The sequence below is a fragment of the Dama dama genome, chromosome 22 (genome assembly GCF_033118175.1).
Source record: "Dama dama isolate Ldn47 chromosome 22, ASM3311817v1, whole genome shotgun sequence".
Taxonomy (NCBI): Eukaryota; Metazoa; Chordata; class Mammalia; order Artiodactyla; family Cervidae; genus Dama; species Dama dama.
Window position 1 is genome coordinate 44,917,478 of NC_083702.1, and position 27,619 is coordinate 44,945,096.

Below are 27,619 nucleotides of genomic sequence, written 5' to 3' on the forward strand. Positions count from 1 at the left end.
TTTTATTGCTCCTATAACTTCAAAGATGGCTGCCTCCTGTCTGATTACCTTCTCCTTGGGCCCAAAAAGGAGAGCAGGACTCTAATTCAGGGTGCAGAGAGCAGTGGGAGGATGAGTGACTTTCCTTAACTAGTGGCCAGCAGAGCCCAGGGGACAGAGAATCATGCTGGATTAAGTCCATGGTGGCACTGGTGGCCATCCTAGTGGAAACCCCTGGAGACCAAACCCCTCACTACTTCCTGTAGTCACTGCTCACTCATGATGGAGCCCACAGTCTGTTTTTCCTTCCCAAGGGTGAAGCCACACCTCCTTCCAACCTGATGCAGATAAGGAGCTGAAAGGAGATCTCTGAAATCGTGCTGCTGCCATGAACCCAAGGACCTCTGGGACTGCTCAGGTAGTCAGCTGTCTCTTGTTTGGATGGTTCCTACTTGTGACCCAGAACTGAGATGCTGCCAACTATCTGAATTAACCTAGAGAAGAGTCAAGAAGGGAATAGATAAGCATCCTCGAGTCCCATGGAGTCCAAGGGGACTTCCCCTACCCTGCGGTCTGTCCCCATCCCCTCCTTTTTGGCCCTCTTCTCTGGAAGCCATGGCCAAGGTGGTCAGTTTCTCCCTCCCGGTCCCCCAGATCCTAGCTGATGACTCAGGAGTGAGGCCAGAATAGCCCAAGGACAGAGGGGACAGCAGAGGGAGTCCCCAAGATCAGACAGGGCAGGGAGAGGAGATCCCTCAGCATCCCTGAAGCTTCTCCTGCACTCTCTCTTGTCCAAGCATCCTCCTGCTGCCAAACCCTGGGGCATCATCACAGAGGCTGTTTCCTCCAAATCTCGTCCTGCCGCCTGCCCAGCTGCTCTGCAAAGAACAGCAGACCCTGAACTGAACCCCAGTCTGGCCTTTGTCACCACCCCCTTGTGTGACCTGGAGCACAGGTCACCTATAAAATGAGAAGAATACTTCCCTGTATTGTTATGAGGATGAAATGTAATGTGCTCTGTGGCCTGGGCCACACAGCAGGTCCTGCCAAGTATGGTGCTGTCCCCTCTACCTAGAATGTGTTAGATCCAGGTGGAAAACTCCCGCTCCCCCGAGAATCAGCTCTGCCTCCATACTGTGTTACCATACCTGCCCAGGGATCTCATATATAAGCATGTGCTTACCATGTCTGATACCTCAAGCAGGTACTGCCTCTAGTGATCTCAAACACCACTGCAGACACCCAAGTGCTCTGTTATTTCCCCCACCCACCCACACCCCAATCAATAAATACACAGATTTAGTGCTCTGGGTTCCCTCCATATGAGACCTGGGTTCCTTTCACTCTTACTAAAACAGGAAAAAGAAACAAAATTAACAACCCTTCATGCTGCAGGATAGACAGAGAGCGAGTGAGCTGGTATCTCTTCCTCTTCAAATAAGGACACAAATCTACTTGGATTAGGGCCCCACACTTATGACCTCATTTCACTGTAATTTCCACCTTAAAGGCTCTATCTTCAAATAGACTCAGTGAGGTGGGGGTGAGGCTATGGCTTCAACATATGATTGGGACACAGTCCACCCATAACCCCAGGTGAATCCATCAACAGTACCTCCAGATGACTGCTGCTCAGGAAGATTAACTTTAACCAGTTCATACTCATTATCATTTACCATTTATCATAATTTCTTCTCATCTTAGTCTTTTATCCATCTAGGGTAAAAACTTTTTTTGAGGATATCATTGAGTATATCCAGAAGAGAGTAAGCAACCAATAGCTGCAAAACCTCCTCACTGAAGGCAAAACCTGCTCACTGAAGGCAAAACCCGGGAGAATTTTGTGACTGAGGGTGGTTTGTCCAGGTAACCTACACCAGTGCATCGGGAATGTTACCCACATCCCCACACCTCAGGCTAACTTCCTCCTGGCAGGCCTCCTCCAGGGGTCAGGGTGGAGCAGAGGGTCCAGGCTGGAGGACTAGAAGGCAGATTTGGGCAGCAGGACCAGGACTAGAGTGAGGAGAGTGGGCCTTAAGGACACAGAACTAAAGGGTCTGTGACCCTAGCAGAGGTCCCCTGAGTGGGAGGGGGGACATTTCTTCCCTCCCTGATGGGATCCCCTCAAGCTGTGCTAGGCAGGCCTGGGTGACCGTGTCCTCCACAACCTGCCTGGGACCTGGCCTCTCCCTCCATCTGACACCCTCTTCTGGTCTGCATGGAGCCGCCCTGACAGTGGAAGGCCATGTGGCTCAGGGGGCCTTCCAGGGTCACAATGAGTGGCTGTGATTATGTGTCATTTGAGGGATTCTGAGGAGCCTTGTGCATCCCCACCCAAGAGGAAAACGCTTCCTCCACCAGCTGTGCAAGTGCCAGTCTCTTCAGGCTCAGCCGTTCAGATGGGTGTTTCCTCAACTCTCTTGAATCTTTAGAGGTTCCATAAAGTTTCATATGGCCTTAGGGTGCAGGTATGTGAAGCTGTCGCCAGGTAAGTTGTGAGTTAGGCTGGTGACCCCCGAGAGGTCAGGGATGCTGGGCACTGAAAGATGTCAGGATTCCAGTTACAGTTTATTGCAGAGCGGACTTCAGGTTCCCAGCAGCTCCAGGACAGTCTGGGCAGGTTTCACACGCGAAGCTTCCATTGTCCTCAGGATGACTTACTGTCCTGGATTCAGTGTGTGGCAGGACACACAGAGCCCGGCCCCCAGGGATGTTCACCCTGCTTAAAAACAAATTATAATGTTTTTTAAAATGTTCATTTTGCCTGAAATATAACATCAAATAAATTGGTGAGTTATCATAGGATGAGATTTCTAGAAATCTCTGGATATGTTTACTATGTATTTTGCTTATTTGTGTAATGTCTACAGTCCTCAATTTGTGTCTCTCTTTGTATTGTGATAGTCTTTCTTTTTTGTTAGTTGCCAGCAAGTTAACTCGGTGTTAAAGAATTTTAAATGCATGACAACAAAAACACTTTTGTGAGGTTGAATGAGAATAGGACCAGGCTTCAATCTTTTATTTATTATGGTGATGTTTTATTTCTCTATTACTATTATTATTTCCAAGCTAAAAAATTAAAAACAAATTATTAATACCCTGACCTGTTTTCTCTGACTACTCCCAGAGGTCAGACTAATGCCCTAGTGTCCAGCTCCTCTGGAGGTCAGTGCAGATATTACTTGACCCAAAGGCACCATCATGTGTCACTTTGTCAGACTGTCCAGTGGCCAAAGGCCCAGGCAGACAAGAACACTCCTATCAGCCAGAATATTCCAAAAGCTTAGGGACCACTTCCCAGTTGCCAAGGGCAAAGAGCAGGTTGACTCCTCACTACAAACTAAAGCCCTTGAATGAAGGTTTTCTTCCCAAATCCCACTTCTGTTAGTTTCTCTGTGGACTTTCCACCCTACCAGTCCTTTGGAAGTGATGGTGTTGACCTGCCTCGGAGGCATCTTTATCAAATACCTCTCTTAAGACTATCTTAAAATGGCTTTTGCTTATTTATTTCATGATTGAATAATGGAGTATCCATGAGGTACAAACATGTGTTTAATGTTGAAAATAATTTACATTTGCAAAACTCTTCCCTTGTGATTTATAATAAAATCTCTGTGGCTTATGCAGAATAAATCCATTGAGCTTATTTTACGGACAAGCAAATTGTCTTTCTTAATCCCTTGATGTTCCTTATTACAGGAAAGAAGTGGAGGCATTACGTGAATTTCTGAATGAGTTGAAGACAGACTTGGCTATGGAAGACCAAGAGAGATTCCAACAGGACCTGCTAGACACGGAGAGGTTTTTAAAGGAGTTTCCTCAGGTGAAAAAAGAACCAGAAGAGAGCATAAGAAAGCTCTATGCACTTGCAGACAGGGTTGACAAGTTGCACAGGGACTGTACCCTCTTCAGGGTGGTGGCCAACTCTACCGGCACTCTGTCTTGTGTTCTGAACATCCTTGGCCTGGCTCTGGCACCTGTGACAGCAGGGGCCAGTTTGGTGGTCTGGACCACTGGGTTAGGGCTGGGAGCAGCAGCTGCTGTGACCACTATGTCCACCAGCATCGTGGAACACTTTAGTAGATCATCAGCAAAAACGGAAGCCAGTGGCCTCTTGTCAACTAGCATCAAGGAAAAGGTGTCTGTGGGAGCTCAATGTCTGTGTACACTTGGGATGGCTTTTTCTACAGCGAAAGTCTACAAATCCATGCAAGGGGTTAGGAAAACTGTCCATGCTGCAAAGCTGGTGAAAGACAACTCTCAGTTAGCAGCCCATGCTAAAAGCTTCACGAGCACTGGGCAAGTCTCTGTCCAAACCAGCAAGGAGGTGAATAAAGCTTTCAAAGGCACCACTCTGGCAATGACCAAAAAGGCCCGGATCATTGCTGGAGGCTTTGTAGGAATCTCCCTTCTAGCAGGTGTGGGCTTCCTGGTAAAGAGTCAATGCACTTGCGTGAGGGGGCAAAGACAGAGTTGGCTGAGAAGCTGAGGCAGCAGACCAGGGAGCTGGAGAAGAAGTTGAAGCAGGTCATACAGACCTATGAGAGGCTGAAGGAAGGCCTGACTCCCCCACCCCCAGAGCAGTGCAGGAACCAGGGACACATGTGAGACCAAGGATCAGAACACCTTGTTGGAGGGGAAAGGAGGGGGAGACAACACTGATGGGGCTGCGTGTTAGGAATCTGGCATTTCAGTAGCTGAGCACAGCAGGGGAGGAATGCATGCAGGTGGAAGATTGGGAGAGAGAAGGAAGGGCCTGGAGCCTGGACTAAAGGAGGAGGGGGACTAGAGAGTGAGGGGAGGGGAGAAACCAGTTATTTTGGACTAAAGAACACACTGGGGTCAAAACAGAGAGGCAGGGGAACTAGCAAGAAGAGGCCAGGAATATGAAACCATTTAAAATGGGAGAAAGTCAAAGAGGAGCGATAGCTGGGATCCAAGAGAAGCAGCCCGCGCTCCTCTATCGCACTCCCCAGGGTTTGCTGTCCCAGCAAGAAGAGTCTCCCCCTGATGATGGTCTCCAGCCCTCCTTCTCCAGCATCAGCTCACCTTTGATCCCAGCAGGTTTACCTTAATTAGGCAGCGACTTCTTGATGATGATGGTGGTGGTGGCAGTGATGACTACTTAGTGGGTAGAACATTTGTCGAGATGCAGGTGATATTTGGGACCAGGATCACTGAGTGACTAATGAAGATCCTATGAAATTCCAAATACTGTGTGAAACAGAGGTTGATTTCAAAAAAAAAAAAAAAATCACAAAAGAAGGAAGAAATGACACCAGAAGGCAACAGCTGACCAAGGAACTGTGTGGTGTGTCAAGGAGATCACCAGACTGCGGTGAGGAAATTCCGCCTCTCAGACCCTTGGTTTCCACTTCAGTGATGGGGGGCGCTGGACAAGACACTCAGGTTCCTTTGTCTCTCCCCACCTTTTGTTCTCCAGACTCTGGTTCAATAAATATGAGCTGATTCACTGAGGCTTCCTTGCATTGATTGATTGGTTCAACTGGGCTCCGGATGCCTGACCTCCTTCCCCATGAGCCTGTCTCCCAGGATCTCAGGGAGCACGTCCTCCATGGCTCCTCCTTCCTGCCCACTGGGCTCCCATCCAGTCGTTTCCCTCAGACCCTGGAGACCCCGGGCCCCATGGGACACCCTGGGGAGCCCGTGTCATCTGACTTGGGCTGAACACGGGGATACTCCTCCTCCAGCCCCGGGGACCAGGATGGACACAGGGCATCCAAGGGTGATTGAGAGCAGAGGGCTTGTGTGCAGGTGTGACAGAGGGCCAGCCGTAAACAGAGGGGCAGAGGGAGACAGCACATCCCTCATCCAGGCTGCCTTCATGTTTCACCAGGACTCCTGCAGAAGCTTGGCCAGAGCTTGGACCTCACAGGGTGAAGGTTGAGCTTTCGGACCTTGCTCTTTCTTATCATAAAAGAGAATAATTTGTTTGCTGGAGGTTCACAGGAATATCATGACCTGACATCAAGAAAAAAGGTTCTGACACCAAGAAGGTTGCAACAACGAACCAGGCCCCTTGCTTACCTTTCTCAGGCTTTGCTGAGAGCTTTGGGGAGTTTGGGATTTTTAAGGCATGAGTCACCCGTCTCTTTGTATGGCCCTGCGATGAACCTTCTTTGGTTCCAAACTCCAACATTTTGGTATTGTTTGGCCTCACTGTGTGTTGGGAACATGGACTTGCATTCAGTAAAACAGGCAGCCCAAAGTATTCTGCTGGAGCTTCAGGTCCCTTGAAGGCAGAGGTGGACGCCAGGCTCACTCCATCCATGGAGGCAGGACTGAGGGGCTGGGGAAAGTGGGCAGGAAGGAGGGAAGGTCCGTTCAAGGCCATGTTCTGACCCGGTCACCCATCTGGGATTGCACCTGCCATGACCTTTTGAGGAAACTTCATGGAACGACCTCAGGCTTATCCACTCCAGGGAGGAAAAGGGAGCATCTGGGTGTTGCTCTCACCCCCATGGGCCTGCTCCATAGGGCACCAACTCTCTGTGTTTCCATGTGGAGCATGTGAGCACCAAACAGGCTCCCATTTCATGGTAACCCCTGTCTCAGGTGAGATCCATGTGGTTCTGAGCAACAGACACCAAGTATGACTAAGTGAGCACAGAAGAGAGCCCACTGGAGGGAACCGGAGCAGGTAAGAGAATGGAAAGAAGCCCCCAAACCTGCACATTTCAGGAAGGACAGGAAACAGGACAGGTCCCCTTGCAGGAGCTCATGGTCTGTCCCCTGAGGCCCCTGCTAGCATAGGGTCTTAGGTCCAGACACCTGGAATCTCAGAGTCAAAATCCCAGGGCACAGAAGAGCTTGGGTTGGGAGACTGTATTCTTGGACCAATAGGTCAGGCTGAAGGATGAGAAGGATGAGTGGGTAATAAAGACCTGAACCCGGGGGGAAAGTCTCAGGTTAAGAGGCTCCAGATTGAGTGCTTCCTGGATGCACATGTGCCCTCTTCTCAGACCAACAAAATGACTATCCTCACCCTGTTCTGGGTTCAAGCACCCCATGCACGACAGCAAGTGCACCACCTTTTCATATGGTTCATCCTGTTCATGTTCATAGGGTTCTTGTGTCAAGAATACTTTGGTCACCTGATGTGAAGAGATGAGTCAGTGGAAAAGAGTCTGATGTTGAGGAAGACTGAGGATTACTGGCTACTCTAGGCTCTGTCCTTGGGGCTTTTTCAGGCCAGAAGGGTAGCAGACTTATTAGAATTTCAGTCACTTCTATCTGTCCAAGAACTGCAGCTGCCTTCAAGGGAAATCCACAAAAAATGACTATCTCATCCTTTACCCATCATTCAATCTGTATTTGACTCCCCTCAAAATCTTCCTGTTCTACTCCTTCTCCAGAGCCCTCGCATGGTGGTTTTGCACTCTGTACTTTAGTGTTTTGTATTTTGTACCAGGTCTAGAGTGTGTGGTTGTTGCCTGCAAGAGAGTCTGCTTGTCAGGAGCTTGTCTGAAATGATTTTTGAGCCTTACTCCTTTCACTGACTTGTGTGATCTGAACAAGTCGCGTCCCTGACTTTGCCTGTTTCCCTACCTACATAATAAAATAATAATTCTGCCCCTCCTCAGAAGAATCACATGGTAAAAAAATAAATGGATTACAAATGGCCAAGTGCTCTTCTGATAGAATCATACCCTTCACTCCCCCTGTCCTTCCACAGGCTCTCCAGGGTCCAGGGCGCCCCATGACTCTATACCAGGGAAGCAGGCCCTTATGGGGAGGGAGAACTTGGACCTCTCCTCTGTGTTTCAGGCCCCCTCCCATCTCCTTCCCCTTGGACATAAATCAGAATGGCGAAGATCCCAACTTTAGAGTCAGACCTGGGTTTCTATTTTTCTTTACATCTCTGACATCTCGGATAAGCCGTTTCCCTTTCCCTGATGAGCAAGGCTGCCCTTTGCCTCCCCACTGATAGGGAGACCCTTCTGCTGACACAGTGCCATTCTCAAGCCTCATGTGGTTCTCACCCTCTGCTTCCACATCTGGCCTGGCAACGCTTGTCCTCCTGCGCTTTGCTCCTCTGGCTCCTAAGTATGTCAGGTCACTCTTGACTTTGAACTACCCTTTTAAAAAAGCAACCCTGTCTCTCTAGTCACCTAAAGCAATGTTACCTGAACCCCCATGTCCGCTGCCACCTTTGTGAGAAATGCACATGGGCAGAGACGTCCACAGGTAAGGCCCTTCAGGGCTGAGTTTCTGCATTTCTCTGCGAGTCTGACTCCTGACCTGCCCCTTGCTGGCCCCCACCTGCCCCCTCTTGGCGTCCCCCTACCCCCCACTCTCCCTGCACCAGGAGGAGGCTGCCCACAGACCAGCAGGGCCAACCCCGGCTCCAGGCCCCTCCCCTGGCCTTGGCTGTTCCAGGGCTCCGTGGTGGCACATGGTCAATAGCTGCCTCTCATCCTCTGGATCGAAGCCCTGTAGCTCTGCAGCAGCCTGTACCGCATCAGCCAGAGCAAGGTCTTCTTCCAGGCCGGCATGCTGGCCCACCTTGAGGAGCAGGACCTGAGATCACAGATGTCATCATCGGCTTCCAGGACTGCTGCAGGGGCTACCTGGCCAGGAAGTGAGTCCCGGGACACCCACACCTTGCTCATGAACCCCCAGCTCTCCTGCAGTGGAGGGCACTGAGGAAGCAGGGCCTGGGTGCCCTCATGGCAGGACGTGTCCCCGGGGAGACCAATGTAGATTTCCCTGTCCCCTGCTTCCTGGATTTCTGCCAGAGGTTTAAAGTGAGCAGGAGGGAGCGGTGACTGTGCTCAGATTGTCCTTCCAGGAAAGCCCCTGGCCACCGCCTTTCTTCTTGTGTCCCTCCTGTAGGGGAAACACCCAGCGCTGGCTGCCCCCAGAGGACCCTGAGCTCCAGGGAGGAGGCGCCCTTAAGTCCTGACCACTCCTGTGGGGTCAGGGCAGGCTTGTGCAGGACCGCAGGAGGGGCAGCAGCTGCGTGTTTACCCCTTGATCCCTCTGTGTCAGTGCTTCCAGTCTGAGCCCTGAGCACTGGGGAGAGAGCGTGAGAGTGTGGTGTTTGGACAGATGGACATTTGCAGGACATGAGCTGCTGATATTCTTCTGCCCAACAACAGTGGTTTTCTGAGTTGCTTGAAGAAAGGCCCCGCCTCTGCCAGACCAAGTCTACCTTATTTGCAAAATCAGATCAAATTTCTGGCCTTTGTTATGGGTGACTGTAAGACCAAATTGCAGTGTGTGGTCCTCATGGAATAACACCCATCACTCTTCTGTCCATCCCTCAAAACCTGGGGGGAGGTGACCATGATGGCCCAGGGACATTTCTTGGGATGAAGCAACCCAGTGGAAGGTCAGGCTGGCCTCCATGAAGGGGTCCCATTGCAGCCTCTTCTGCTTGGGGGCAAAGAAGATAAAGTCCAGCAGCAGTTGAGTTGCAAGATTCTCAGGCTGAGTTACCTCTGCTTCTCCATTTCCCGGTAAAATGGAGTCAGTACTTCCTAGAGCTGATGTGGGTTCAACAGGAAAGGCATGGATGGTGCAGGCACAGCACCTGGCATACGCTCAGCCCTCCATCCACAGAGGCTCATTGCTCAGGAACCAAACGGAGACAGGGCCAACTCTCTGTTGTAGACTTCTCTGAGTTGCCAGGACACTGATTTTCTGATAAAAGTCCACCATTTGGAGAGAAAATATCAAGTTGTCAAGTGGAAATAAGCCAGGGGAGAAAAGGACAGCATGCTCTCAGCCCCCGCCACCCACCGCAATGAACTTCTGCTTTCACCTAATGGCAGTGACCACAAAGACCAGGCCTCCTCCTGTGGGCCGCTGGGAACAGAGACTCTAGTTCCATCCCTGCCAGCAGGGCTAAGTCTAGATGGATCTGATCAGAAGGGCTGGGAGGGGCATGGACAGTGTTAGAGGAGTGGCCTTAGGCCCCTCACCCAGGTACCATGGGAGCAGAGCAGGGGACTGTGGACTTCACAGGGGAAGGTCCTAGAGGACCTTCAAGCCTCTCAGAGGAGGTGATGTCAGATTTGGGCTTTGCTGCATGAACATGATCTCCCAGGTGGTTGCAGCAGGTGACCCTGGCAGAAGGTCCTCTGTAAGTAAGTGCCCAGAATCCTCATGGACATGACACTCAGCAGCAGCCGTATGACCAGTATGCAGTGAGCAGGTGGCATTTTCTGGGACTGGGTCTCATGCTGGTGGTGTGAAGGTGAATAAGGCAAGCAGGCTAGTGAGTGTGGGTCAGTAGAGAAGGCAGAGGGGGCTGGGAAGAAGCCTATGGGTTGAGGCCAAGAGCCTCACAGTGTGTTGGTGGCAGGTCTTTTTTCAAGGAGTGCAGAGCAGGATGAACTGAGCCAAAAATGTCAAGACTGGGCTTGTTTCTCTAAGGGGAGCCATGGGAAGGAGGGAGAAGCCCAGGGAGGGGCCTGTTGGGCAGAATATTTGATGCAAGTGACTGAGAACTGAGTGTGTTCAATTTCCCCTTTCAGTTCTCTAGGTTTATCTGGACCGACAGGATGTGTGGTTTATTGCACAGACACACAGCTTGTAGGTGCATTTGCACAGCTGAGAACAACTAGATTTTGTTCACACTTGGCCAGAGAAGATTCCTGGGTAAGCAGGGAGGTAGGGCCCCCACCCATCTCCCCATTCTCACAACTAAGGATGATTGTCACTAGTTGACAGAAGAAGGAAAGGAAGCCTAGAGAGGTGAGGTCACGACTGAGGCAGCAGGTTAAGCAGGGGCAGAGCCTGCATGTGGTGGCAGGTGTGTCTGGCAGCTTCCTCACAGCCCCTGGGCCCCTGGACAGTGCAGAGGGAGGGCGACGCCTGTTCAGATGGGCTCAGCTTGGAATATGGGCTCCTGAGAAAGGAGCCAACACCCCAGAAGGAAGATGTATGTTGCAGGTGCTCAGCCGTTTGGGAAACTGGAGGAAATGGAGGGGTGGAGGAGGAAAGAGGAGTCAGAGCCTCCCCTCCTATGGCCTGGCCTCCTTGAAGCTGCCCCCAGGGTGCTAGGCTGGGGCTGATGAGGGGAAGGGGATTTTTTTTCAGTTACAAGGAATTAAGGTTTGTTGAAAAACCCTGCCTCTGAGTGCCAGACTCAGTGCCAGGCCCTGGGGGAGACTGCGGCCTGGAGAGAGACATGAAACCAAGAGGGGAGTTGAAGGGCGTTGGCTTCCTGTGTTCGCCGGGCCCTCTGCTCAGGATGTGGGTGATGGGAGGTCCTTTGGGGAAGATGGCCCTGCTGGAGGAAGTGAGAAGGGCTCACTGCACAAGGTCCACATGCAATCCTGCTGTTGCAATATTAAGAAAAAAGCCAAACTGTACAGACATCAGTATAACAGGAGGGACATGAGCTTAGATCTATGTTTCTTACCAGCAGAGAGAACTCGAGAAACTTTGGGTTATTAAAACCACTTTCCAGAAGAAGGTGAGGGTGGGATGTTTCGAGAGAACAGCATTGAAACATGTATATTATCTAGTGTGAAACAGATCACCAGCCCAGGCTGGATGCATGAGACAAGTGCTCGGGCCTGGTGCACTGGGAAGACCCAGAGGAATCAGGTGGAGAGGGAGGTGGGAGGGGGGATTGGGATGCGGAATACTTGTAAATCCATGGCTGATTCATGTCAATGTATGACAAAAACCACTACAATATTGTAAAGTAATTAGCCTCCAACTAATAAAAATAAATGAAAAAAAAAAAAAAAATCTCATTCCCACCTCTCCCTCGTACCCATGTCCAAAGGTCTGGTCTTGGCCTCCTCTCTGCCCACAGAGAGCTGTGTGACCCTGGGCAACCTACCTCCTGGGGAATTGGTTGTTCTATTCTCTTACTAAGGTTTTAAAAGCTGATTTCCATTTTCCCAGTGGGGGCAGATGTTTTTTCTGACCTGGTTTAGGGGATCGTTGGCAATTATAATTTCCAAGAGTCCAGTAGGTCAGAATTTCCTTTATATCTTGTGGAATGTGTATATTTAGAAAGGTTTCCTCAAATCAATGTTACTGTTAATGCTTCCTTCAGTCCCTTCAGTTTTTTCTCTCTGGTTTACACTGGATCCTTTTGAATGATTGACTGATTAGGACCTTTAGTTTCTTCTCCACCTCTTCTCCATTCTCTTCCTCTTTGTCCCCTTCTACCCTCCCTCTCTTTTTAACTTTCATAGGGACCTGGGCTTGTGCTGTGTCATCGAGAAGATGGTTGTTTCATGTCCCCAGAAGGGGTCCCACCCCTCATATTTTGGCCAGGCTGTGCCCAGGAGGGCGGAGGGTGCCCAGAGGTCCTGGACAGGAGGAGCAGCAGAGAACAGACAGGGCCCCTGATGATGTGGGTAAGGTTCTCAGACCTGGAGGAACTGAGCAAAAAGAGAACCATGATCAGGAATGTGTGACCTTCAAGAGGAGCTGGAGAGGAACTGGCAGAAGGTGGCAGAGGAAGGCTTGGAGCTGGGCCTCCAGGGACAAGTAACCCATCACATAGTGAGGCCAGTGGGGAAACACATTTCATGGGGAGGGGCAGCCTGTGCCAAGTGAGGTGTCAGTCTCCGGCAGCAGGCCCTGTGGAGACAGAGAGTGTGAGGAAGACAGGAGCTGGGGCAGTCAGGAGCGTCTGGGTGCTCAGCTAGGGACTTTCTTAGTGCCCCTTTCCCTTCCCAGGGAGCATGACTGCAGGCACATGAGGGAGGTGGTTGGGGAGAATCCATCTGCCCATGAGGAGGGGAGGGATGCATGACTGGCCATGCAGCTGGGCAGCAACAGGCTTCTCCGGAGTCCTCACCTCTCCCACCAACAGCGTTTCCATAAAGGGACCAATCAGAATTAACAGAGGAGGATGCCCTAGATGGAATCAAGCAGAGGAAGCACTGACCAAGTCCACACCCAGCTGAGGCCCCAGACAAGGGTCAGGACCAGGCCAGGAATGAGAGGGAAGGACGGAAGGATGAGTCCAGTGTTCGACGCATTTACAATTGTTTGTCATTATCCAAGAGCTGGCCCTTCTGCCTGATCCCTCCTCTTCTTTCTGACTTGACTCTCTTCTCATGTTTCATGATTTCAATAGGCTGACCAGGCTACTGGAGTCCTGCAGCTTCTCAGGGCAGAGAAGGAGGCAGGGGGCCAGCCAGCTCTCCTCTCTCACGTGCTTCAAGAGGAGCCTGCCTGTATGAATTCTCTTCCGGCCACATGTCAGTACCTCCAGTCTCTGCCACCACTTCCCAGCGAACAAGCTGAGGGTTAGGTTACTCTTCCTGAGGGAGAACCCTGGGCATCACAGAGGAAGATGTAGAAAGATTCTAGGATGGAGCTCAGATGAGGTAATTTGTGGGAGGCTCTAAGGAAATAGGGCCACTCTAGGTTGAGTGCTGCAGAGAATGGCGTCGGGGGAGAGGGGGCAGTCAATGAGAGTCTCAGTAACACCATGTGTGGAGACCAGAGCGAGGATAAAGCTGTAATGGGTAAAGAAGGAGCAGTCATGCTTTTCAGCCAAGGGAGGGGGCGAGGTGTGGGTGAGGGTGCAGTGATGGGTGTTTGCTGTCTCCTCACTCCTGCTCTCAGGGTGACCCTGTGTGAGGCTGGAGTTCTGTGAGAGCCTTTACATCCAACTGGAGAAGAGCATCGCCCTGTTGTGACACCAGGCCAGCTTCGGGATGTCAGGGGTTCTTTCTTTCTCAATCCTTTATAAACATTCGTGTAAATAAACAGAGAGGAATACACCCATAGACATCAAGACTCCTCTTATTATTAAATTCAATTAACACAGAATATTCCCATCACATTCACTCTTCTTTGCACCATAGAAACAAAAGAAAGGCACCCGCTCAGATGTGTCCAGCTCTTCGCAGCCTCATGGATGCAGCCCTCCCAGGTCCTCTGTCCATGGGCTTCCCAGCAAGAGTCCTGGAGTGGGCAACCATTTCTTTCTCCAGGGGATCCTCCCTGCCCAGGGATCGATCCCATATCTCTTCCATCTTGCGTCTCCTGCATAACCACTAGCATTCCTTTTAAAGTTTATGTCTCTCTTTTTGGCCACACTTTACTAAAGTCCTCTCATTTGAATATTATTATGAACTCATGGCCTTTCACAGACTCAGCCTGTCTCAATGAAACATATTCATAGCAATCATTATCTTTTATTATTATTATTATATGTGGATGCCCTCTTATGACCACTTCTCTGATCACCTTCAAGAGCATGCTTGTCTTTGCAGGAGCAGAGATGTCGGCCTGTGGGATTCACCTCCCCGGTAAGGGGTCTTCCTTCCTTTGAGGGGACAGAAGCCCAAGGGTTCACATGTCAGTGGGCAAGATGCTGCTGGACAATATCTGTTTACAGCTGACTCATGCTTTTCAACCAAGTATGTTCACTCTCATTATTCTGGTTTAGCTCTGTCTTCATGCCTACTTTACTAGAGAACTAGGTTATATTTTGGGGCTCCAAAATCACTGCAGATGATGATTGCAGCCATGAAATTAAAGGATGTTTATTCCTTGGAAGGAAAGTTATGACCAACCTAGATAGCATATTAAAAAGCAGAGACATTACTTTACTAACAGAGGTGCATCTAGGCAAGGCTATGGTTTTTCCACTGGTCATGTATGGACGTAGAATTGGACTGTGAAGAAAGCTGAGCACCGAAAAATTGATGCTTTTGGACTGTGGTGTTGGAGAAGACTCTTGAGAGTCCCTTGGACTGCAAGGAGATCCAACCAGTCCATCCTAGAGGAGATCAGTCCTGGGTGATCATTGGAAGGACTGACACTGAAGGTGAAACTCCAAAACTTTGGCCACCTGATGCAAAGAGTTGACTCATTGGAAAAGACCCTGATGCTAGGAGGGATTGGGGGCGGGAGGAGAAGGGGACGACAGAGGATGAGATGGCTGGATGGCATCAAAGACTCGATGGACATGAGTTTGAGTAAACTCCAGGAGTTGGTGACGGACAGGGAGGCCTTGCGTGCTACGATTCATGGGGTTACAAAGAGTCGGACACAACTGAGCGACTGAACTGACTGAATGAGTTTCATCAACACAAACATGTGTCCTACACTGACAGTTGTCACAGCAGGAGCCACACACTTCTTGTTGGCATTTCATTCAGCTGCTTCCATCACCTTTAAGATGGTGGCACTAGAAATCAGACCAATCTTGTGGGTTATTGACTACTATAAAGTGACTTCCGCTATCTTAGAGTTAATACAATCTAGTCCTAAGTGCATATGGTTAAAACAGATCAGTTTGTACAGAGGGTTCTGCTCTTTTCTTCCAAGGAAAAGCTTCTTCTTTAGATAGTTGATCAATCTCTTTAAATGATATTACTGCTTTGGGAGGTGGAATAATGTGAGAATGTGTGCGCAGTAGACAGGAACCTGGATTTGGATTCTGGCTCTAGACTAGCTATGTGCCTTGAGTAAATTACTTAACCTCTCTGAGTGTCAGTTTCCTTTCTTATAGGATTATTGTGAGCACTAAAAGGAAGTGAATTCATACCAAGCAATTGGGAAGGTGCCTGGTGCAAAGTGGGAAGTCATCAACCACAATCGCTAATAAGTAGTAGGTATTACATTTTGCTTGTTCTTGACTTAAATTTGATAGTATTTGTTTGCTTCTTATTAGGAAAAATAAGGATTTCATTTATGTTTATACTTTCTATTATACCTGTCCCCTTCTTCTTTTTTTTTTTTTTTTTTTCCCTTCTTCTCCTCATATTATTATTCCACTAATCATATATCCTCTGTTAGGAAGCTTTGTACTTGTAAGCACTTTACTTACATCTTTGTTTCTCATGCTCTCGACTGGACTTACTATTTCTTGATTCCCAGCTTTGTAAACTGAGATATTAATCCTCCTCCTCCCTTCAGTGCTTTGGCTCCCAAGTTCTGGAAGTGTATTTTGATTTTTAAATTAACAAGTACATTTATTTCACATATTGAAATACTCTGTTTCATTTTAAAAGATAAATATTATTTTATAATGACTATATATGAAATAAAACTAAGATTTTTGAATCACTATATTATACATTTGAGAGTTAAATCATATTATATATATTAATATTACTTCAGTTTTGAAACAGTCTCCCAGGGACTTGGACATAGATAGATTTACTTTAGACTTTTTTAAAAAAAATCACACAAAAGAGTTTACATTTTTTGTGATATTGTAATACATTTTTTAAGAGCTAACTTGAACCATATAGCTGCACATGCTTCTCAGCAGTTCAGTTCAGTTCAGTGTAGCCGGTCAGTCGTGTCCTACTATTTGCAACCTCATGAACTGCAACACAGCAGGAACTCTGCATCACCAATTCCTGGAGCCTATCCAAACTCATGTCCATTGAGTCGGTGATGCCATCCAACCATCTCATCCTCTGTTGTCCCCGTCTCCCCCTGCGCTTTAGTTTTTCCTGATGTTTCTCACTGTCCTTATCTTGACCCCTTGCACTGTTTCTCTTCAACATTTTCTCCATTTCTTTCCAACTGTGACTCATGTGATACCGAGTGCTCTGTCCCCACAGACTCTGGACTTCTTACCCCATTCTGGACTGGTTTCTCTCTAGGTCTGCTGTGCACCCAGCTGGGATCCTTGGATTCCTTTCCCACTGGGTTGATGTTCCTGATTCCTGGATCCCACGTCTATCTCTCTCATGGGTATCCTTTACCTTCCTCCATAATTAAACAGAGATGTAATCTATTTTTTTTCCTGCATCTCATTCTCAAGTAAACTTCTAAATGTCTGGTGAAGAGTGAAGGCTGCTGTGAATATGGGAGGGGATGTGGGGTTGGTCAGCTTGTCCCCTGCTCTCCCCTAGGCCTCCCTCTGATCTTGCTCCCTCTCTGGGGCTCTGCCCAGCAGACCATTCTTCTCTCCTGTGAACAGGCTCCCTGTTTCTCTCCCTCTACTGCACTCCTCTTTATTCAGCTATCACTTCTCCATCCAGTGAGTCTTCAAATATTTGTTAAAGACTCTGGTCTCCTATTGCTCCCGTGCTTGTTTTTGCTAGCAGCAGAGGGAAGAGAGGCAGGCTATGGGTTCTTGACCCAGTGAGTGGGGTCAAACCAGGGTACCAAGGGCAAGACTTCTGAACTTAGGTAAGTCAGGTAACACCTATGTGTCAGCTTCCTTATTTGTAAATGAGGATACAATGGTACACATCTCAAAAGCTAATGGAATAACATATGAGGTACCATTGGTAAAGTTTCAGAGCCGATACCAATGCAGAGCAACAATTACAAACACAAGTTGCTCTTATCAGTGAAAGTGAAAGTTGCTCCGTCATGTCCGACTCTTTGTGATCCCTTTGATTACACAGTCCATGGAATTCTCCAGGCCAGAATACTGGAGTGGGTAGACGTTCCCTTCTCCAGGGGATCTTCCCAACCCAGGGATCAAACCCACGTCTCCTGAATTGCAGGTGGATTCTTTACCCATTGAGCCACAAGGGAAGCCCAGGTGAAGTTGTTTCCACTTGATTGTGAACTGGGGACCTTTGGCATGTTAGGTGAACGTGATAACCACTACACTACAGAAACCATGCACTCTTATCAGTAGATGGTACTATACCAATATATACCTTTACCATCATTTCAGTCAAGTCTCAGGAGGAGTTGTTGACAGATGCTCTTTTGCTTTATTAAATACAGTAGCTGAACATCAATACTTGCTTTTCTTCCTCATCTCCCATTGCAAGATAATCACATGCAGAACCAAAATAAATTATTTAATGATAAAAATATGATCTATTTTTTAGAGAAAGACCACGGAGAAAGGGCATATCTGAAAGGATAGACACCCTTATATATTAAAAGTGTGAACATAAATTTCTATAGTTTGTTTGCATATCATTGTGGCTCTAGGTATGGAAATATTTAGGTGTTGATGCCATCTGATCTTAATTCTACTTCTAGATATAGCTTAAGGATACAGTCTCACATGTAGGTGAAGTTTTATACAAGGAGAATATTCTGTGCACTATTATTTACATAAAGGATTAGAAACTACATCAAGTCCAATATTCCGGAGGCGAAATCAAGGAGGACAGAACACCTGCAGGGCTTCTCAGCCACTGAGAGCAGGGAGACAGGAATTGGGGCAGGGCTGGTGGGACTCCAGGCCCTTGGGGGAAAAAGGCTCTTGCAAAAGCAAGGAAGACCTGGGCTCTGGGAGCTGTATCACCAGGAACTTTATCAAGGAGAGACTTGAGCACAGGGAGCTCATCATTTTGGAACGAAAAGAGTCATTGACCAATTAACATATATCCACAAATAAATATTTTTGTATATTAGAGGGAGTAGACATAGTCATGACAAATGTGTGATTTGCATCAGAAAGACTCGGGTTCCAGTCCAGACACTGGCACCAGCGTGAAAACTTGGACTGAGCTAAGTTTAAGTAACTTTCAGGAGGCTGCAAGTCAAGGACACTGGATCAATATTATCATTAATATTAGTTATTACCAATTCGAAAACACAGGTGTCCCAACCTCACTTCATTTCCAGAGTATCACCTCCTATCTGTTCTTCTACTCTCTGGTTTGATTGTTTCTATAACTACACAGATGGCTGTCTCCTGTCTGATGACCTTCTCCTTGGGCCCCACAGGAGAGCAGGACTCAGATTTGGCTTGAAAGAAACTGTAGGAGGTGAATGTCTTTGCTGAACTAACAACCAGCAGAGCCCAGGAGACAGAGAACCACACTGGACTAAGTCCCTGGAGGCACTGGTGACCGTCCAAGGGGCACCCCCTAGAGAACTTGGCCCTCGCTGCTCCCTGCAGCCACTGTGCCCTCACAGTGGAGCTCACAGTCTGTTTTCTCTTCCCCAGGGGTGAGGTCACACATCCTTCCAGCCTGATGCAGACAAGGAGCTGAAGGGAGGTCTCTGAGAGCTCCTGCTGCCAACATGAGCTCAGAAAACTTCGGACACTGCTCAGGTAGTCAGCTGCCTCTTCTCTGGAAGGTTCCTACTTCTGACCCAGAAGTGAGGGTGGTGTTTCCAGGCTGAGTTAAACTCCAAGGAATCAAGAACCATGAAGAGGATGGATAAGCATCCTTGAGCTTCCAAGAGAGACCAGGAGATTCCCCTCACCCTGGGGTCTGCCCACAGCCTCCTTCCCGACCCTCTGCTCGGGATCCATGACCAAGGTGCTGACTTCCTGCCTCTCCCACCACCCAGCAAGTGACTCAGAACAGAGGCAGGGAGAGCACACGTGGAGCATGGACAGCAGACAGGAGTCCCCAAGGCCAGGCAGGCCTGGGTAGGAGGTCCTCCAGCATCACTGGAGCTTCTGCTGCTCTCTCCCTTGGCCCTAGCCTCCTCCTGCTCCCAGACCCTGGGCCATCACCACAAAAGGTGTTTCCTCTGTCTCTTGCCCAGCCACCTGCCCAGCCACTCTGCAAGGGTCAGTGGACCCTGCACTGAGACCCAGTCTGGCCTTTGCCATCTCCCACCTGGAGGGGAGGGGTGATGAGGATCACATCTGACTCCACCCCTCCTCCACGCAGTTGATGCCCTCCCCTGCCCATCCTAGAGTCTGTGTCAGAAGCAGGAGTCCTCTCACATGGCAGTTTTACTCAATGGCATGTGGTCTTAAAGTCTTTTTTAAAATTAGGTAACATGAGTTTGTAATGTTTTCCAAGTTTCGTGTCTACAACATTATATTTCTACTTCTATATACGCTACTGCATGCTCATCACCAAAAATGAGTTGCAAATAATCCCCATTGTGTTCTATAGAGTAGAATGGACAAATCACAGGAGTTTTAAATGTAAGGAGGATTCAAGTCATGTCCAAGAAATATCTGACACTTGACGTTGGATTCAACCTCAGAGCTTTTGGCTCTGTGGCCTTGGGCTGTCCATTCTCTTGTCTGAGTTTCACTTTCCTCTTCTGTGAAATAAGAATAATGCCTCTTTGTGTGCATTTACCAAGAAACACATTTTATTTCAAGTGCCAGGCCACACACATATATATAGCCTGGCCACCAATATCTTAGCTGCAATTCCATAACCTCCAGATCTCTGAAATCACACAGGGATTTTGATAACTCATGAAAGAGTAACCTTACCATGTAGTGATCTGAGGCTATTTATAGTCATTACATTCTTAATCCAACTTAACATCAGTATTCAATTTTTTCGCTGCCCAAACATGAAAGCATTCATTTATAGGCTGCTGCCAGTCTATTCTGGAAGTGGTAGCTAACAGATCACACTTGCTCTTTCTTCTCTTTGTGTGTGTGTGTTCAGTTGTTCAGTCATGTCCAACTCTTTGCAACCACATGGACAGCAGCCTGCCAGCCCCCTCTATCCATGGGATTCTCCAAACAAGAATTTTGGAGTGGCTAGCCATGTCTTCCTTCAAGGGATCTTCCTGACTCAGGGATCAAACCTGCATCTCTTACATCCCCTGCATTGGCGGGCAGGTTCTTTACCAATAGAACTTGGGAATCCCACCTATGACATCAGTTTACCTGGGAATCCCACATAGGACCTCATTTCACCTAACCTCCTTACAAGCCTTATTTCAAAAAGGTCACCCGGGGATTAACTCTTCAATACAAACTGGGGGGTGGGGGGACAGTCCATCCATAACTCTAGGTGACCTCACCAAGAGCACCACAGGTGACTGCTGCTCAGCAAGATGAATTTTTACTACTTTATACTCAATAATGTTTATGTTCCACCACAAATTCTTCTAATCTGATTCCCTTTTCTCTCATCTAGATATTGAGATCTTTCTTGAGGAGGTCATTAAATTCTCTGGGACATACTGAGCAGAAAGGAACTGCTCCTCCTGCTGAATAAAATCCTAGAGAGAATTAAGACTGAGGCCACTTTGTCAAGGTAACCTGCCCAGCTGCACCAGGATGGTCACCCATGTCCCCAGCACCAGGCTAGCTTCCTCCTGGCAGGCACACCTCCTCCAGGAAAGACCCTATTGTTGGGGTCAAGGATGTTCCTTCTCAAGATCCCATCAGGAATGTTTCTTCCATGTCATTTGCTGACAGTGAATGATCCTGGGTTGAGAAGAGATGAAACCTGCAAGGAAGGTGCAGGTTATGTGACCTTGGACAAATTACTGAACTACTGTCTGCTTTAGTTTCTTCGTCTTTTCATTTTTAGTGTGAGGACACTGCGAGCATGCAATTAAGTGCTTACCATAAGGACTGACACAGAGTAAGAACTCAGTCAATATTAACACTTAAAAAACTTGTTGGGAAGAGACAGGGGTCAAGGGTCTTCATTCTGGTAATGAGAACCAAGCAGAATTTCCTTTGGGACAAGTTAGAAAATTCTGACACCACCATTTGTGTCCTGGGCTTCTGCCTACTTTCTTTCTATTCCCCATGTTAGGAACTGTACCAACCCTACAGGATCCTGCTGGCCCATAAGGAAGAGAGGCTAGAGAGGAACTGGAGGAGCTGGTGGTATCCTGGATCTAGCCCTGCCCAACTCCTGGGCCTATGGGTTTAAGACTTTGAATCAGATCTGACCTGTGTCCAACAGGAATAGCAATTCAGTCTGATGGATTATGGTGATGGCCTCAGAGTGAACTGCAGGGTCAGAGGTGGGAAACCAAGAGCAATCATCTTGTCCAAAGGACCAGGGAGGCCTGGACCAGGGCCAGACCCAGGGGTCAGGGTGAAGCAGAGGGTCTAGGTTGGGGGACTAGTAGGCAGGCTTGGGTAGCAGGACCAGGACTAGAGTGAGGAGAGTGGGCCCTAAGGTCACAGAACTGAAGGGGCTGTGACCCTACCAGAGTTCCCCTTAGTGGGAATAGGGAACATTTCTTCCCTCTCTGATGGGATTCCCTCATGGTGGGCTAGAGGGCCCTGGGTGACTGTGTCTGCACACCCTGCCTTGGACCTGGCTTCTCACTCAGTCTGGGACCCTCTTCTAATCTACGTGGAGTCCCCCTGACAGTGGGAAGGCGGTGTGGCTCAGTGAGCCCTCCATTGTCACAGTGAGTGGCTGTGACTGTGTGTCATTAGAGGGATTCTGAGGAGCCTCACACATCCCCACCCAAGAGGAAATGCTTCCTCCACCAGCTGTGCAAGTGCTGGTCTCCTCAGGCTCAGCTGTTCAGATGGGTGTTTCCTCAAGTCCCTTGAATCTTTAGAGGTTCCACAAAGTTGCACACAGCCTGGGGTACAGGCAGGTGACGCTGTCACCAGGTATATTGTGAGTTAAGCTGGTGACCCCTGAGCGGTTGAGGGTGCTGGGTGATGGGTCAGGAGTCAGTGAGGTGAGCTGGAGAGTCCAAGGGAAACCAGGGCTCATAGCACATCTCCTGCTTCCTTGTCAACTGGGGCAGTGGGTGGACCCAGTGATCTTCTGTTGAGAAGGTCCACATTGCTTAGAAGACAGGAGATGGCAGACCAAATGATTATAAGGTGCCTTCGAGCTCTGACTTTTGGGGTTTAAAAAATTCTAAGTCATAGAGACAGCCAATCTGCAAAGCGTAAGGGCACAGTGCCCAGGACTGCCCTTACTTTGACTTCAATGGCAAATTTAGGGGATCCCCAAAACAACTCTCAGGTTCAAGAATTCCCTATAGAATGGACAGGACTCACTGAAAGCTTCATGATCCCAGCTACAGTTTACTACAGGGAAGGAGAAAAGTGCCCACCAGTCAGAGGGCAGAGTCTGGGCAGGTTTCACAGACGAAGCTCCCATTGTCCTCAGGACACGTTACTGACCTGCATTCAGTGTGTGACAAGATGCACGGAGTACTGCCCATCAGGGACTCTGACCTTGCTTAAAAGCCAAGTTACCCTGATCTGTCATCTCCAGCCCCTCCTGGAAGTCACACTTGTGCCCTAGTGTCCAGCTCTCCCAGATGGCAGAACTGACACCATGAGACCCAGAGACCCTGGGTCACTCATCACCTTGTGAGACTGGCCAGTGGCCAAAGGCCCAGGTAGGCAAGGACATGCCTATCAGTCAGAATTCTACGGGCTTAGGGACCACTTCCCAGTAGCCAAGGGCAAAGAGCAGGGAGACCTCTCACTACACACCGAGGCCCTCAAATGAAGGTTTTCTCCTCCAGTGCTACATGTCTTTATTTATCTATGGAGTTCCCACTCCAAAAACTCTTTTGAAGTGATGGTGTTGACCCATCTGTGAGACGTCTTTACCATATACCTTTTCTGTGGCTGAGCCATATGACCTGTGGGATCCTCATTCCCCAACCAGGGATCGAGTCAAGGCCAGCAGTGGGAGTGCAGAGTTGTAACGTCTGGACCACCTGGGATTTCTCTCAAATACCTCTCTTAAGTTGCCAGTATCCTAGGTGACTTTTGTTTACCTATGCCAAGTTTAGCTATGTCAAGATGGAGCATCCATAAAGTATAAAACATGTTTAAGGTTGAAAGAGAAATGTTTACATTTATAAAATTCTTCTCTAATTGATTGATAGTAACGTATCTGTGTTTATGCAGAATAGATATTATGGAGCCAATTTCACAGACAAGCAAACTGCCTTTCTAATCCCTTGACCTTCATTGTTACAGGGAAGGCGCCAAGGAACTACACAAATATCTGAAGGAATTGAAAAGAGCCTGGGTTGAGGAAGACCAGGAAGACTCACCAAAGAGCAGCTGGACAGGAGGAGGTTTCTGATTAAGTTTCCTCAGGTGAAACGGCAGCTGGAGGAGTTCATAGGCAAGTTCCACAAGCTCGCAGACAAGGTTGACAAGGTGCCTAAGGGATGTACCGTCTCCAACGTGATGACCCACAGCACCGGTGCTGTGTCTAGTATTCTGACCATTGTTGGCCTGGCTCTGGAACCCGTGACAGCGGGGGCCAGTGTGGTGCTCTTGGCCACTGAGATAGGGCTGGGAGCAGCAGCTGCTGTGACCGGTGTGTCCACCAGTATCATCGAACATGTGAAGAGGTCATCAGCAGAAACCGAAGCCAGTCACATGATGTCAAGTGTCGTCAAGAAGTTGAAGGTTCTCCTAGAAGTACTCAAGGGCATCCCCACAACAGAGAAAGTCACAGAGGTTATACAATGCATTGAAATGAACATCCATGCCATGGAGACAGGCAAAGCCAACCCTGGCTCTGCAGCCAATGCAAACATCAACATGAGCCTTGGGAGAATCTCAGGCCCGGCCATCCAGCAGATAGAGGGAGGTTTAAAAACCACACCTTTAACAATTCCCAGAGGAACCTGCATCATGGGTTTGGCCACTGCAGGGGTCCTCCTTCTGGTGAATGTGGGCTTGCTGGTGAAGGAATCAAAGCACTTGCACAATGGTGCCAAGACAGTAGCAGCTGAAAGCCTGAGGCAGCAGGCATGGGAGTTGGAGAGGAAGTTGGAGGAGCTCACCCAGATCTATGAGAGTCTGCAGGAGGACTTTATTTAGCCATCCCCAGAGCAGTGCAGGGTCCAGGGACACGTGAGGGGCTAACATGCAGAGGTACCTTGTGAGAGGGAAAGAGAGGGAGACCACATTAATGAAGCTGGGTGTTAGGAATTTGGCATTTCTGTGGTTGAGCACAGCAGGGAAGGGATGGATGTAGGTGATGGATGAGGAGAGAGAAGGAAGGGGCCTACAGCCTGGATTAAGGGAGGAGGGGGCATGAGAGAATAAGAAGCAGGGAGAAACCACTTTTTTTCATACTAAGAACTTTTTACTTTGTGTTAGAGTATAGCTGATTAACAGTGTTGTGATAGTTTCAGCTGAACTGCAAAGTGACTCAGCCATACACACACATGCGTGCATTTTCCCCCTAACTCCCCTCCCATCAGAAATCACTTCCTTTGGACTAAAGGTGACCCTGGAGGCAGAATAAAGGGAGAGACAGGCAAACTAGCAATGAGAGGCCAGGTATACGAATGGGTTGAAAATGGGATAAAGTCAGAGAGTTAGGACTGTTGGGATCCAGAAGGAGCAGGGGCTCCTCTATCACCATCCCCAGGCTGTGATGTCCCAGCAAGAAGAGTCTTCTCCTGCTGGTTGTCTCTAGACCTCTCTTCCAATATCAACTCACTTTTAGCCCTAGCTGATGTGTCTTACTAGGCAGTGACTTCTTTTGTTTGTTTGCTTTATTAAAGGATCATTGATTTACAATATTCTGTTAATTTCAGGTATACAGCAAAGTGATTCAATCATACAGGTATCTATGTATTTATCTGGGCTTCCCAGGTGGCGCTAGTGGTAAAGAATATGTCTGCTAAGCAAGAGTCACAGGTTTGATTCCTGGGTAGGGAACTTCCATGGCGGAGGAAATGACACCCACTGCAACATTCTTGTCTGCAAATCCCATAGACAGTGGAGCCTGGCATGCTAAGGTCCATGGGTTGCAGAGAGTCAGACACGACAGAACATCTCAGCATGTGTATATCTATATTCTTTTTATTCTTTTCCATTATAGTTTCTTACAAGATATTGAATACTGTTCCTATGCTACTACAGTAGGCAGGCCCTTGTTTATCTGGTGTATATCTGATAATCCCATCTCTTAATTTATCTGTCCCCCCAAAACTTTGGTAAAATATTCGTTTTCTATGTCTATGAGTCTGTTTCCATTCATTTGTTCACTTGTATTATTTTCTGGATTCTACATATAAGTTAATATCACATCTTTGTCTTTGTCTGACTTACTTCACTCAGTATAGTAATCTCTAGATTCATACATATTGTTACAGATAATATTATTTCATTCTTCTTTATGCCTGAGTAGTATTCCATGGTATGTATAAGTGTACCACATTTGCTTTATTCATTAATCTGTCAACAGACATTTAGGTTAATATAATATCTTGGCCATTATGAATAGTACTGCTATGAACATCAGGGTACACGTATATTTTCAAATTAGAGCTTTACTTTTTTCTAGATATATGCCCAGAACTGGGATTGCTAAATCATGTGGTAGCTCTATTTTTAATTGTTTAAGAAAATTCCATGTAGTCTTCCATGGCAGCTGCAATTTACATTCCCACCAACAGTGGAGAAGGGTTCCCTTTTCTCCACAGCCTCAGAGCATTGCAGATGTAGATGATGGCCCCTCTGCTTGCTGTAGGGGAGATAACTTACTGTAGTGTGACTTGCATTTCTCTAATGATTAGTGATGTTGAGTATGTTTTCATGTCCCTGTGGCCATCTGTACGTCTGCATGGAGAATTGTCTATGTAGATCTTCAGGCAGTGACTCTTGATGACAATGATGGTGATGACGCTGGTGACAGCCATGGTGATGACAACACCAAGGGGGGAACAGGTGACAAGTAGCTAGGTGCTCTTTGAGTCCACAGTGCACTGAGAGACCAGTGAAGTTTCCATGAAAATCCAAGTTGATTTAAAAAAAGAGGTTGATTTAAAAAAAGAAAGAGAAAAAAGGATGAAGCAAGGAGGCAGAAACAAGCCGAGGAACTTTGCGGTGTGTGAAGAGATGAAACAGCCTGGGGCCGACAGACACGACTCTCTGACCCTCGCTGTCTTCTTCAGCTGCGGGTGAGGCTGGAGAAGATATTTCAGGTTGCTCTGCTTCCCTCCACCTTGTGTTCTATAGACTCTGGTTCAATAAATATGAGCTGATTCACTGAGGCTTCCTTGAGTTGACTCATGGGTTCACCTGGGCTCCAGATGCCTGCCCTCTTTCTCCACGAGCCTGTCTCCCAGGATCTCAGGGAGCACGTCCTCCTTGGCTCCTCCTGCCTGCCTGTTGGGCTCCCATCCAATCATTTCCCTAAGCCCTTGGAGCCCTGCAGCCTCTGTGGGACGCACGGGGGAGCCCATGTCATCTAACTTGGGCTGAACACAGCGGTACTCCTCTTCCAGCCCTGGGGACAAGGATGGACACAGGCACCCAAGGGTGATTGAGAACAGAGGGCTTGTGTGCATTGTGAGAGAGGGTCAGCGATAAACAGAGGGGTAGAGAGAGACAGCACACACCTCACCCAGGCTGCCTTCACGTTTCCGCAGGACTCCTGCATGAACTTCCAGAACAGTCTTCTTGTGTTTACCTTGGGGCACTGACCTGCCTCACCTGTCTATTCCCCACACAGGACTAGAATGACTCTTTAGAATATTGATCTTAGCCCTACCTGCTTCCAGTCCTCCATGGCTGCCCATGACTCTGAGCACAGACATTCAAAGCCTCCCTGCAGCCTAGCCTGCTGGACCCTTGGGGGACCAAGGGCAGAGCTGGATGCCAGGCTCACTCCATCCACAGGAGCAGGACTGAGGGGCTCGGGAAGTGGGCAGGAAGGAGCGAAAGTCCATCCAAGACCATATTCTGATCTGGTCACCCATCTCGTCTTGCACCTGCCAGGACCTTCTGAGGAGCCTTCACGGGATGCCTCAGGCTCCTCCTCTCCAGGGAGGAGAGGGGGGCATCTGGGTGTTGCTCTCATGCCCACGGGCCTGTTCCACGGGGCACTGACTCTCTGTGTTTCCATGTGTGGAGCATGTGAGCACCTAACAGTCTCCCACACCTGGAGCCCAGGGCAGGAAGCCAGAGACGCGGGACCTGGAAATGATCCCAGGATGTCTCCTAAGTCCCTCCCCATGTGCTGCAGTGCCTTCTCCACACCTTTGTCCAAACCTCCCTCAGAAGACTGTCCTCAGTGCCTCTGACTCCCTCTCAGCCCCGTTTTCCTGAGGCTCCGACCAGTCC

The 27,619-nt window shown here is 48.6% G+C and overlaps 2 pseudogenes; both read left to right on the forward strand.

Annotated features, from left to right (window-relative positions):
• Positions 1–1,365: 1,365 nt before the first annotated feature.
• On the forward strand, positions 1,366–4,587 carry LOC133043118 (apolipoprotein L3-like; annotated as a pseudogene).
• Positions 4,588–14,252: 9,665 nt separating this feature from the next.
• LOC133043344 (apolipoprotein L3-like) lies at positions 14,253–25,430 on the forward strand (annotated as a pseudogene).
• Positions 25,431–27,619: the final 2,189 nt, after the last annotated feature.